We start from the raw sequence: 12,867 nt of genomic DNA, 5'->3' as shown, positions 1-12,867 counted from the left end.
CTTGATTGCAAGACGATGAATCATTTTGGACGACAGACAGAATTTGGTATTTTTTTATCAAATGGAACGTTGTCTCTTACACAGGGCAAGGCTAAAGAGCAGTGCCATTTTAAGGACTTTAGGCGCCCTGGGCAAGACATATTTGAGGGTGCCCGCTTGGAATAACTTTGTATTATATTACATAATACATTAAAGGTTGAAATGGAGCAATATATAAATGAGAGCCTGCAAGAAAGTTTGTTTTCCTAGGGGCCCCTCGGAAGGTGGGGGCAGTGGACAATTGCCTAATTTGCCTATGCCTCTACTGTACTGTACTTCTATGTTCTGATTATTTATGCATTCAGCAAGGTTAAATGATTCATCTGAATTGACATTTTTAATGACAGAGATCAGCTAATGCATGTTTAATGAATGGTTCGGTCGTGATATAAACATTATTCTTTGAATGTACTTCTTGTTCACTCCAAAATGGTGGTTCTGCTGTGCACTGTGTTAATTGTCCATTTTTGATTTTTTGACATTAACTTTAAATCAGTATTGAAAAGAAAGGATTATGAGTACCCACCGCTTGGCAAAGGATGACTGTGACCAAAATGCATTGTAGTGTCACATACTGGTGCAACAACAAAAGAGACAAGCATTGGTAATGCCAAAATGGGCTGCACTTAAATGAATGTTGCATGGTAATGTGAAGCATTACAAGTAAATACCATATGCATATATGTATTTGTGTGGAAGCAAATAACTGTAGAATACATTTGGAGTAGGTTAAAAGGTCAGGTGATAGTTGCACTTTCAGTACAGACCTAAAAATCCATGTTCATGAATGACTGCCCTCCCTCTATCTGTGCTGCTGCTAGAGAAAAACAACACACATTATCTAGTTATCTAAGACACTTTAGTAGCATTACAATGTGTGTGCCCCTGAAAGTTCAACCCCAAGCAGCTGGATAAACAAACAAAATGATCACTTTTTTTGTGGAAGCACACAACATCTGTGCAACCATAATATGTACTCCTGGCTCCTAACATGTGGGTGGAGCCAAAGCCCCCTCTGGTGATACATAATTATCTGGTGACAGCTGTGCTGTCAAGCTAGACCATAAAAACTGACCTAACTGTTGGGATGCTACGTTCATATCGGTTGCGGTTCTTCTAGGTACATGGCTTATCATGGTCATTTGTTTTGGAACTGCATTACTGTGGGAATCCCTATTCTTTGTCTCGTGGTGGTCAACTGATGGAGGCATGCCACTTCACCTTTACTTTCTAGGGTTTTCTGCTATTCTTCTTTCCAGTTGTACATGACCTGACTAGGTTGGTTTTCTCTTTCGGGCAAGACTATAAAACCTTCTCAACAAGGCTTAATTTTATGTACTAGGTCATTGTGTTTTCGGCCATTGGTTTGAAGTCTGACTATACCTTACTCCTGTTGATTAGGTCTAGCTGAACTTCTTCGCTGCAGCACTACCAATATTGAGAGCGTTTTGAACTTATTAGCCTTGAAAAAGTCACGCAGGTGACAAAAATAGTGTTGGCTGTGGATGGATTTACAATTATTTATATGCAGAAGTGATGCACCTGCATGCCAATAAAAGGTTGTGGATGGATTTACAAATATTTGCATGCAGAAGTGATGCACTTAAATTCCAATAAAAGGATAAAATCCTACAATCTTTTCATGGACTTTTACTCGTAATATGTCAAACATCATTGTGGACTCATCTAAAGTGCTGCAGCATCTTTTATTGTTGTGTTACTAGAGTGTTACTGCTCTGGTCACACTGTTATGCTTATTGTTAGTTGGGCATAATATACCGTTCAGCAACACTCTTTGTCTAGTTTGTGCTTTTTATTGACTTACTGGCTTCAGCCTCGACTCTCAGGCATTATAACAACTCATACCACTCTTATGCCGAAGAAATCCATCTTTGGCTGAAAATGTACTCTCCTAAAGATGTTGAATTTTTGGCCAAAGCTCTTGAAGGCATTCAAGCCTGAATGCCACGCCACCACCTAAAGCACAATCAACTCGAAAGATGAGTTCCTCATTCATCATATCTGCCCCATCCTGAGTCAAACATGACTCAGCTCATAGTTTTCTGCTGTAACTGTTCAGTGATTGAGTGTGTCACTTGTCTTGGCTTCTTACTGTTCTAAAACGTTAGCCCTTGAGCATACAGTAGCACATTGATCAAGAAGGAAATTTTAACTTAGACATCTCAATGAAATAAACCTAGTATGCCGGATCCAGTTCCTCATGCTGTCAGTAATTGGACTTTGCAGGCTCTACCCTTAATTCAGCTTCCAGGCTGGCACTGATTCAACTTAATCAGTGCCCGTCTGCTTCTCCCATTGTGATTAAGGTATTATTTTGTTATTTTTTAACTTCTAAAGCCCTGCACACAGAAGGCGTGTGACTGGTAAAAACGTGCCCGGTAGGGCAAACAAAATGGCAAAGTTGTATTTTCTATAGTTAACTTTATTTTATTTTGCCAAGTATTATTTTCTCACTTTGCACTCATGTTTTGTTTTGTTTTTTTCTCGTGGGCGCTGTTCTCAAAAGATAATTATCTCAACTGCATATTGCAAAATGACACTGTTTCTTTCTTACATGTAATTCCCGAAATTATGCTTGTGCAGTCTTGCAGTACATCCTAATCCACCCCACTCTAGTCCACCCGCCCCACTTCAATCCACTCCATCTAACCCCACATCAACCCACCCAATCCTATTCACCCCACCCCAATACAGTCCTCGACAGACCAATCCAATCAACCCTAGCCAGCCCAACCCACAGTCCACCCCACCCCATTCCAGTGTAATCCACTCTCCCAGTTCAATCCACCTCACTCCAGTCCTTCCAATCCACCCCAATCCAATCCTCACCAATCCAACCCAGTACAATCTGTCCCACCCCAGTCTGCCCAAATCAAATCCGCCCTGCTCCAAACCATCCCACACCAATCCACTCTAGTCAGCCCACCCTACTCCACTTCAATCCACCCTACTCAATCCAATCCACCCTACTCTATCCAATCCACCCCAATCCAATCCTCCCCACTCCAATCCTCCCCACACCAATCCAATCCACCCCACTCCAGCCCAAAACAATCCATCTCACTCTACTCCAATCCACCCTTCTCCAGTCCAATACACGCCACTTTAGTCCATCCCACTTTAGTCCACCCTGGTCCACCCCACTCCAGTCCACCCCACTTCAGTTCAATTCACCTCAGTCCAGTGTAATCCACCCATTCCGATCCAAGACACCCCACTCCAGTACAATCCAACTCACTCCAATCAACCCCACTCCAGTCAAACCCATCCCAATCCAATTCAATCTACCCCACACCAATCCAATCAACCCGACTCCAATCCAATCCAATCCACCCCACTCCAGCCCAAAACAATCCATCTCACTCTACTCCAATCCACCCTTCTCCAGTCCAATACACCCCACCTTAGTCCATCCCACTTTAGTTCACCCCACTTCAGTCTACCCCACTTCAGTTCAATTCACCTCAGTCCAGTGTAATCCACCCATTCCAATCCAAGACACCCCACTCCAGTACAATCCAACTCATTCCAATCAACCCCACTCCAGTCAAACCCAACCCAATCCAATTCAATCTACCCCACTCCAATCCAGCCCACCATATTCCAGTCCAATTCCAGTCTAACCTTCCCCACTTCAGTCCAGTCCAACCCAATCCACCTATTTCCAGTCCAATACAATTCACTCCATTTGGCGCAAACCACCCTACTCCAGTTCACCCACTCAAATCCATTCCATCCCATTCCAGTCCAAGCCAATCCACTCTGATCTAATTACTCCACACCAATCCATCCCACTCCAATCCACCTTTCCAGTCCAATCCACCCCACACCAATCCAGTCCACCTTAATCCATCCCACTCCAATCGATCCTCCCCAATCCAACACACCTTAGTCCACCCCACTCCAAACCAGTCCACCCCATTTCACCCCACGCCAACCCACTCCAGTCCAATCCACACACCTCCAATCCAATCCACCCCACCCCAATCCAGTCCACTCCAATCCAGTTCACCACCTGTCAATCCAGTCCACCCCAATCAAATTCACCCCAATCCAAAAAGTCCACCCACCCCAGACCAGTCCAATCCATCCCACTCCAATCCAGTTCACACCACTCCAGTCCAATCCACACCAGTGCAGTCCAATCCACCTGAATGCAGTGTAATCCACCCCAATTTATTCTGCTGCACCCAAACCACCCACCCCAAGTCAGTCCACCCCACCCACTTCACCGCACTCTAGTTCAATCTACCCCACTCCAATCCAGTCCACATCAAGGCAATCCAATCCACTCAAATGTAGCCACACCACTGTAATCCACACCACCCCAATCCACACCACCGCAATCCAGTCCACTCAACCCCACTCCAATTCACCCACCGACCCCAATCCAATCCACCCCACCCAATTCACCCCACTCCAATCCAATCCACCCCTTTCCAATCCATTCCACCCATCTAATCCACCCCACTCCAGTCCACACCAATGCACCCCAGTCCACCCCAATGCAGTCACCCCACTCTAATTCACGCCACCCCAATCCAATACACGCCACTCCAATCTACCCCACCCCAATCCAGTCCACCCCACTCCAATCCACCTCACCCAATCCAATCCACTACTGTTTACAACTGAGAGTTGCCAGCTGTTCCTGCAGCCTGGATTACTGGTTGTGGGAATAGCGGATCTACTTGTGAATCTGCACTCAGTGAAATCATGGGTGACGAGGGCCAAGAGCTGCAGGGAAAAATGCAGCCATGCTACCACCCTCCTCCTCCAGTTCAAGGTATGTCGGACTAACCTCAGAAGGCTCCTATTCTTAAGTCCTACAGTGCAAGAGGAAACTACCCCATTGGGATAGCAGCATTATGAATACAGTAATGTTCCTCAGGCCTTGGAAAACTCAACCATGCACTCTTTATATTGATCCTGATCTTATTGCCCTGCCATATTAGAGGATCCCTTTTCCCGTCTTCTCCAATACCTTTGATTCAGAGATTTATTTTCCAGTTGGCAGGATATCTTGACATTGATAAACAGCAATGGTTCTCCATATGTTCTGTCTGTGTCTCAAAACAATAAATAGAGTCAAACTCAGTGTGCACCACATGCTTGGTTCTGGTATAAATATTCCTGCTCTACTCAAAGTGGGATCTGAACTGTACCGTACCATCCAGTCCTATGTGGAGAAGAGACGAGCTCTGGCATCTATACTGTACCAGGGTTGTACAGAGAACGTTAAGACTGACTGCATAGTGAGGAGATTTTGTTGAAATAAACCAGTACCCGAGTCTTTCTAGAGCCATCGAACAAAGAGTCCAAGTTAGCCTGTGGGGTAGCTGAGATGAATGGAATATGTTCAGACTTAGTTAATTTGGAGATAAGATAAATGGCCATTCTTCCCTTTGTCAAGAACCATCAGTGGAACGTTATGGTCTGCCCTGAAAGAGAAACGCAATCATGCAGAATCTGACCCTCCTGAAGTCTCTTTAAACATCGTGTAGCCAATGGAAAAATTGTTTTTCATCCATTCCTTCTTGGGAAAAGTTATTGTGAGATTTGTATTTTATTTTTTATTTTGGAGTTAGTACCCGGCCAACATGATACAATAGCCTATTAAGTCAGAACACTGTTTCACTGTGAAGGGCATGAGATTATCTTCCGTTATCTATGGCTTCAAGCAAAAGGCTTCTCCCCCAGAAAAGTGTAAAATTAGTAGTCAAATCAATGACAAAGTAACAAAAACACTAGGTTAGTAAAAATAACACACATTTAATCAACAAAGTTGGCACAAACATTTTCCAAAATTCCTTTAGGGGAATTTGTGTTAAGAACTTTTAGAGTGGTACCACAAGCTGGCCAGAAACCACAAAGCATTAATTAAACAGTTGTTTGGGGCCTAGGCACGTGATCGAGCATGGATCAGGTATGCTTTGTGGGTCGCACTGGTCAAAGGTTTTACCTTGAGACAGCCTTTTTTGTGGAAGTTAAACTCCTCCAGAGGAGCAAGGGAGGTTACTTTAGCAGGCGAAAGCGGTATCCTGTAGCTAATGAGATTGTAAAGCACTCCGTCTCCCTTTCAAGGCACACTAAGATTCAACCCAGAAAACGCCACTCCATGGAGTCAAACACCTCAGTATCCAAAACAGCAGCACGGGCTTCATTACTGTGGCAGTTCAGTGGTGTCACCCCCACGTACACTGATGATGCACAGTGGCTCTTCAGCATATGTGGCTGCTTTTCCACCACTCCTTTACACGTCTTTACTGCCCCTGAGGCTATTTAAGGCTGAATGGAGGTGAACGACGTAATACTTAATCCCTCCAAAACCGAGGTACTACCTGTACAAAATTGTAAATGTAAATAGAAAGTCTTTGGGTCCTGCATCAGACCCGGAACTTGATGTAATGTGCTGGATTCTTAGCTATCCTTTGGCAGATAACAAAGGTTGCTAAGACAGCTATTTATTACTAATGCTTACTATATTGAAATTTCACTTTTTTTCAATTGTTCCCAAGACTGTCACTGCCAGTGTTTTTATTCAGGCACGTATTTTTCTTGTTAATTGCAAAACATCCAAAACTCAACCAGAACTTAAGAAAATGTAGCAAAGCGCTTTCATCAACTTCACTTGCTGCCAGTCTGTCAGAGGATACAGATTAAATCAACATGCTCAGTGAAAAACATCTTTTAAGAAAAGATCCCTATTTTTATAGCATGCACAGTTGAGAAGTGCCTCTTACATCAAGCACGCAGATTAAATTTGCAGATCCCAGAACTATATTTAAGAAATGGTTTGGAAGACCCTTTTGGTATGAAGGGTCACAATGGAACCAAATAATCTCTTTCAAAATTCTGAAAGAGTCTTAAGACCTGCATCCTTAAGGTCTAAGGAATCACAGTACCTATATTATTTTTTATAGCTGAGATGTATTGCACCAAGAGGCCTCTTGTCGGTGTAAGAGTGTTTTATAGTACCACAGATGAGCCATCACATTAAGCAGTCAGTTTAAATTTAGGTGACTTGGCTTTCCACGAAAAATCCATGTTGGTCCTTCTTAGCTACAGATGGAGTGTGAGGAAGTAGCCTGCTTCGCGATCATTTTATTATCTGTTAAGCAAAAAAGAAGCGTGGAGGTACTACATATTCTAGGATCTCTATGAGGTTTGCACAATAGGACAGTGGTTCCCAACCTGTGGGCCGGGGACCCCTGGGGGTCCGCGAAGCCTCCTCAGGGGGTCCGCGGCTGCTTAAAAAAATTAATAATATGAGGTCCCAGCTATCAGTAATGACTCCTTGGGGGTCCCCGTGTTCCAATAATGATTCAGTGGGGGTCCCCGGGCTCCAGTATTGATAAAATGGGGGTCCACAGAAGTCAAAAGGTTGGGAACCACTGCAATAGGACTATTATTGCCTCATGCTTCGAAGGTTCAAGCAGACCAGTATTGATGCTGTCAATGTTATCCTCTAAAATCATAGGCACCAACTAGTTTACATAGATTATATTAGAATCGGCATGAATGACAATGAGCCCAAGAGACCTACCACTGGCCAGAAGAAACGTTGCAGTAGGTGCCTCTTCCACCATAATGGGGGTAATGTATGACCTGTCACAATCCCATTGCCTGGATTGACAAATACCACCCATTCAGGAAGGTGAGCCCCTCATCATGTACATCAAAGTAGGATTTGTAGCATGCTGATAAATTTTTTTTAACTTAGAGTGTATTCCAACTTCTTCAATGGCCTGATTTCATGACTATTTTATAGTTCGTTCTGCAGGTAAAATGGTTCTCTATTCAACAACCAGCTAAAGATTTACCAGTCTTCTCGATCTCCACATATTACCAAGCTGATGTTGCACACCAAGAAGTTGGCCTGATTATTAGCAGCCCCTGTTGAATTTTCAACAGTTGCTGTACTTTAGGAAAAAAACTCTGGAGAGGTATCCATGTCATTTTGTGTCCGAAATATCTTGATTCTTGATATTCTGCTCCAGCTGGGTGTCTGCTGCAGTGAGTTAAGAATATCTTTCTCATTAAAGATGCGTACCCTTCCGATGAATTCCTTGAAGGCTTGCCAAAGTTTGCATTGTGTGTCAACCAAACCCATAATATTGTTAAAGCACTCAATGATTACATATGCAGACCACATCCTAGATCACTGTAAAGTCACTATCACACGTGACAGGAAGGTAAGTTTGGCATTGCAAAGCATGCTTAAACTGGGATTGATCAGATACGTTCTGGGAAGCTTCTCAAAACCACTGATCCAGTTGGAAGCAGAGTTTGATATATCATTAATCCTATCTGCAGTATGATGGACTGCAGAGGGTAAGCATTTCTTCGTATACATAGTTTGAAACTCCCTCCCACGACTCCTTAATTGCCAGTAATTCATCAATTCAAGAGCCCTAACTGAGGTACTGCTGATGTAATGGTGAAAAGCTGTTGTTCTCTCTATAGTAGGACCAAGCAGTAAATTGAAACCACCCATCATGCAACCAGCGGTCAGGGGCATTCAAAACATTTTCTTCCAGTGTGCTCATAAACCCAGGTGTGTCAACATTGTGGTTATAAGTGGTGAAAACAAGCAATATAGTGTTCAAAGATTGCATGAATCTTAAAAATAAAATGCCTTTCTTGGTCAATGTCATCTCCTTAAATTTGAAGGAGTTAAGTTTGTGTCATCTTGAAAACACCCCTAACCTAGCTGGCAGCCTACAGAAAAGCAGCAGATAAATGCCTCCTAGGTAGCAAATGTGTATTTTGCTGCATTAAGATTGGGTCCTTATATCTAGCAGTATAGACTAATACCCCCTAACCTTGCCCAGCTTTATTAAGGCCGAAGACTTTCTAAGATAAGATGAAAATAGAGCACCGAATTCTTTTAGAGTCATCCAACATCAGACCCTGAAACAACCTCAGCCGTGCTATATGCTGTTGTGCTAGCAAATATGGCAGCCTTATTGCTCAGAAGAGCACTCACTGCAACACCAGAACTGTCAGCCAAGCCTGTACTCCCAACAATCCATGAAACTAACATAGCAAAAGTTAAATACAGCATGGCTCTGATCACAAATAGAACCAGTGGCAGGTCACAACGATATGTACTAAAGGCACAAGCTGGCTGCACCTAGCCACACCTGAAATCAAACGTGTGTTGTTAACGGGTTAAGAGGATCAGCCATAGGAATTCAGTGCATTATTAAACAGTGTTGCTAAAATTCTTACCAATATTTACATCAGTTTAAATATTCTGTAAATGCAAAAACAATGGTGGAGCAAGTACATAAATTGTTGATAGGACATGTACACTAGAGAATCATTGTTGATAAATCGAGGCTGAGGGAGGAATGGCACCCTTTGTGACACAGATGTTTTTCAAATGCAACTAAAGACATGGAGCCTGGTTTAGATGTTGCCAGTAATAGCCCTGCTGTCGATTTTTATTTTAAATTTTAATTTTTTTCACTGGAAACCTGTCCGCCTCCTTGACGGTCAGCCCGCTGTATTTAGATGTTGGCGGTCCCATAGACGAAAGCCCACATTTGAGCCACCGTCTCCACCAAGAAACACTACCCGCATTGATGACGGGAGAGGGAAAAGTGGATGCCAGCAGGACCCTAGCCATCCTTCCTGTTGTGCAGATTTGGATGTGTCTTACCGCCAAGAAAGAAGTGGCAGTTCGACTTCCACTTCTGAGTTGGCGGATTAGGGGTGGAGGGGTTGAAAACTCACCTTTTCTCCCCATTACACCTATGACTGGACAACACCCTCCGTCACTGCGGCCACCAAGAAAACACAACCTCCATATTCCACCTCCGTCAACACACTCAAAAATAGGGACGCCGCATTGTCAGGGCACATCAGGTGGGCACTGGACTGGAGTTTGGGACCACTGCAGGCATATACATGTCATAGTAATGTTTAAAAATCACTGTGACATGTATATGTTGGGGACATGAGTGGGTCACACATGTCTGGGGACACTATGGAACAACACACATACACAACTGTCATTGTGGTCTCATCATTCATTGCCAAATGAATTCTGGCACCACAATGACGGTACACTCACACTGGACAACAGTGTCCATGTGTGCACACTGCAAGGGGACCTGCAAGGGTAGGTTTGTGCTATCTGTTGTATGTGAATCTGTGTGTGTGTGTGTGTGTGTGGATTGGCTCGTTTAGGTGGAGGGAGCTGGAGTGGGTGATGTGGTTGGGTCTGTATGTGTGTCACTTGAATGTGAGATCAATGTTGTGTATGTTGTGTTGCCGTGTGACACATTCAGGCAAATGTTGTGGTGTGGTGGTCGTTGTGTGTAGTTGTGCTTCTGTGTGTGTGTGTCTGTGTTTGTATAGCTGAGTGTGTAGTTTTGTTGGTTGTGGTTGTTCGTGTGTGGGTGTAGTTTCAGTGGTGTGTGTGTTGTGTCATGGATGTATGTCACTGTGTTTACAGCATGTACGGATTGTCTTGTACTGGCATTGTAACGGATGATGGTGTGTACGTGGTGTGTAGCGCAGAAGGACACATATGCCTAATGTACAGTGTGTGTGTCACTTACCTCTGTTCCATAGCCCCTGCCATTGTACGAAGTTCGTTGGGTCCCTCCGCCGTCTCCCTCCATCAGCAGTCCGTTGCCAGTCCTCTTCTTGCAGAGCTGTAACATCTAAATACGGCAGGTGGTACACCATCGACTTGATGGTCTTCTTGGGTCCGCTGCCAGTGCTGCTTGGCAGTAACACCGCTAAGATCTAAATCAGGCCCATAGTTGCTAAAGTGTATCTTAGCATCACAGACCACATATACAGGATGTTAAGGAAGATTATCAGTGCTCCCTCTCTCTTAGCAAATGTAAAGGCACCAGAAAGCAAATAAATACAATTTTTGGGTGATTAGCTCACAGGGGCCAACATGAGATAATTGTAGTGGCAGTAAAAGACTGATGGAGAAGATAACTAGTGCAGCCATCCTTGTCTTACAGCTGCCCTAAAATTCCTGCAGTTTTGGGAGTGGTTGAATGAAATACTGAGAGGTTTTTTGACTTTTATCATGAGTCTCCCACCCTGTAGGGACAAGTGCAAATTAATCTAAATTGTAAAGTGCCACATGTGCCTAGCTGACTTGGTCCCCAACTTTAGTTACCCCGCCAGGTGATGTCCTATTTAAAGCACTACAACCAATAACCCTGGGTTTGGAATTTAATGGATGTGATAAATAGTCCCTAAAAAAGAGGCATAACATGCCGATTTCAATATTTTATGACCCAAAACCCTTCATAACTGCACAGCCAAACTTTAAAATGGTAAAGTAGCTCAGTAAGGCAAGGCAAGCATTGTAACAAAACGAGTGTAACATGCATTTCAGAAGCTGGAATCCTGGGATAGTGAGATAGCTTAGTCTTTTCATGCACATATTGCATTTTTTTGCATCGTCAACCTTAGGACATCTTCTGTACTTAACAGCACAAAACATGAAACTAATACGATGTGCTAATGAAAATGCTGTAGTTACATTTGTTACAGTAGTTATTTTGTAGAGCACTGTGATGCAGCTTTTTAATGAATTGGAAAGACTACATTTTAACACCAGCAATTTAATGTGTTTCCCTTCTTTTGATACTTAGCTTGGTTAAAATTTAATTTTAAATCCGTTGCAACCTCAAGTGGTACAGAAAAAACACTTCTGTCACTTAACACATTGTTCAGATGGTATGATCGATATTAGGTGTGGACAAGTGCAAATTAATCTAAATTGTAAAGTGCCACATGTGCCTAGCTGACTTGGTCCCCAACTTTAGTTACCCCTCCAGGTGGTGTCCTATTTAAAGCACTACAACCAGTAACCCGGGGTTTGGAATTTAATGGATGTGATAAATAGTCCCTAAAAAGAGGCATAACATGCCGATTTCAATATTTTATGACCTAAAATCCTTCTGTCCTGGTTGGGGAAAGGGTATAGGAGGCACTGTGCATAATGATTTTATGCGTACCAAGCTTGGAGCTTAAAGGGTCGGGGTGCTAAAACGGGATTAGTCCAGTCTCAAATGAAGGGCTCCCACAGATGTGGAAGCATTAGGCAATTCGGTGTGTATTAAGTGGATTCGTGTAGTCTGTACTGAAGGTTTAGTATGGGTATGAAATGTTTGAGACAATCGTATGTGTAATTTTGGATGAAAGAGTTTATGAGGAATCCTTATAACAGAATTACTAGAATAAGCATGTTCCCAGGCGGGTATTAGTACAATATGGGGGTAGAGTGCAATTTGGAGTATCATGTGGATTTGGAAGTATTAGGCAGCTTTGCATGCAATAAGGGAACGAGTGCAATAGTGGGGCAGAATGTAATTTGGAGTACTGGGTGGGTTTGGAGGTGTTAGGCAATTATGTGTGGAATAAGGGGATTTGTGTAATTTTTATCAAAGGTTTATTATGGAAATGGAAGGGTTTTAGGCAATTTTGCGTGCTATTGTGATTGTAAGGGTAATAAGTTATTATTTTTGGAGAATTACTAGGGTAAGGATGTTGGTTGTAGAACAGGAGTGCAGTATTGGGGCAGAGCGCGATGATTAACATCCTTTCTGAAATGTTAGCCCATATTGGTCAATCTTTACCGTGACGTCTGGTTTTAATATGATGAGAGCAGTTTTATGCGTGGTAAAGATTAGGCTGGCTTTTATTGGCTCGTAAATGAATTGTGTAAACAAGCTTTCCGTTTCCTCCCTTTAGGATGTGTTGGAGGTTTTTCCCCGCCAGTGTTACTGGTTAGGGGGGTTTATATGTTTTACTGTAATGATTTTC

General features: G+C 43.1%; 1 long non-coding RNA gene across 4 annotated transcripts in view; it reads left to right on the top strand.

Annotated features, from left to right (window-relative positions):
- The window catches only part of LOC138261917 (uncharacterized), a 192,671-nt gene that overhangs the window by 80,826 nt on the left and 98,978 nt on the right, over positions 1 to 12,867 (top strand). The gene's annotated exons all lie outside the window — the stretch shown is intronic.

This window comes from Pleurodeles waltl, chromosome 10 (assembly GCF_031143425.1).
Source record: "Pleurodeles waltl isolate 20211129_DDA chromosome 10, aPleWal1.hap1.20221129, whole genome shotgun sequence".
Taxonomy (NCBI): Eukaryota; Metazoa; Chordata; class Amphibia; order Caudata; family Salamandridae; genus Pleurodeles; species Pleurodeles waltl.
The sequence above is the reverse complement of the archived record's forward strand: the minus strand, read 5'-3'. Positions and strand labels throughout refer to the sequence as shown.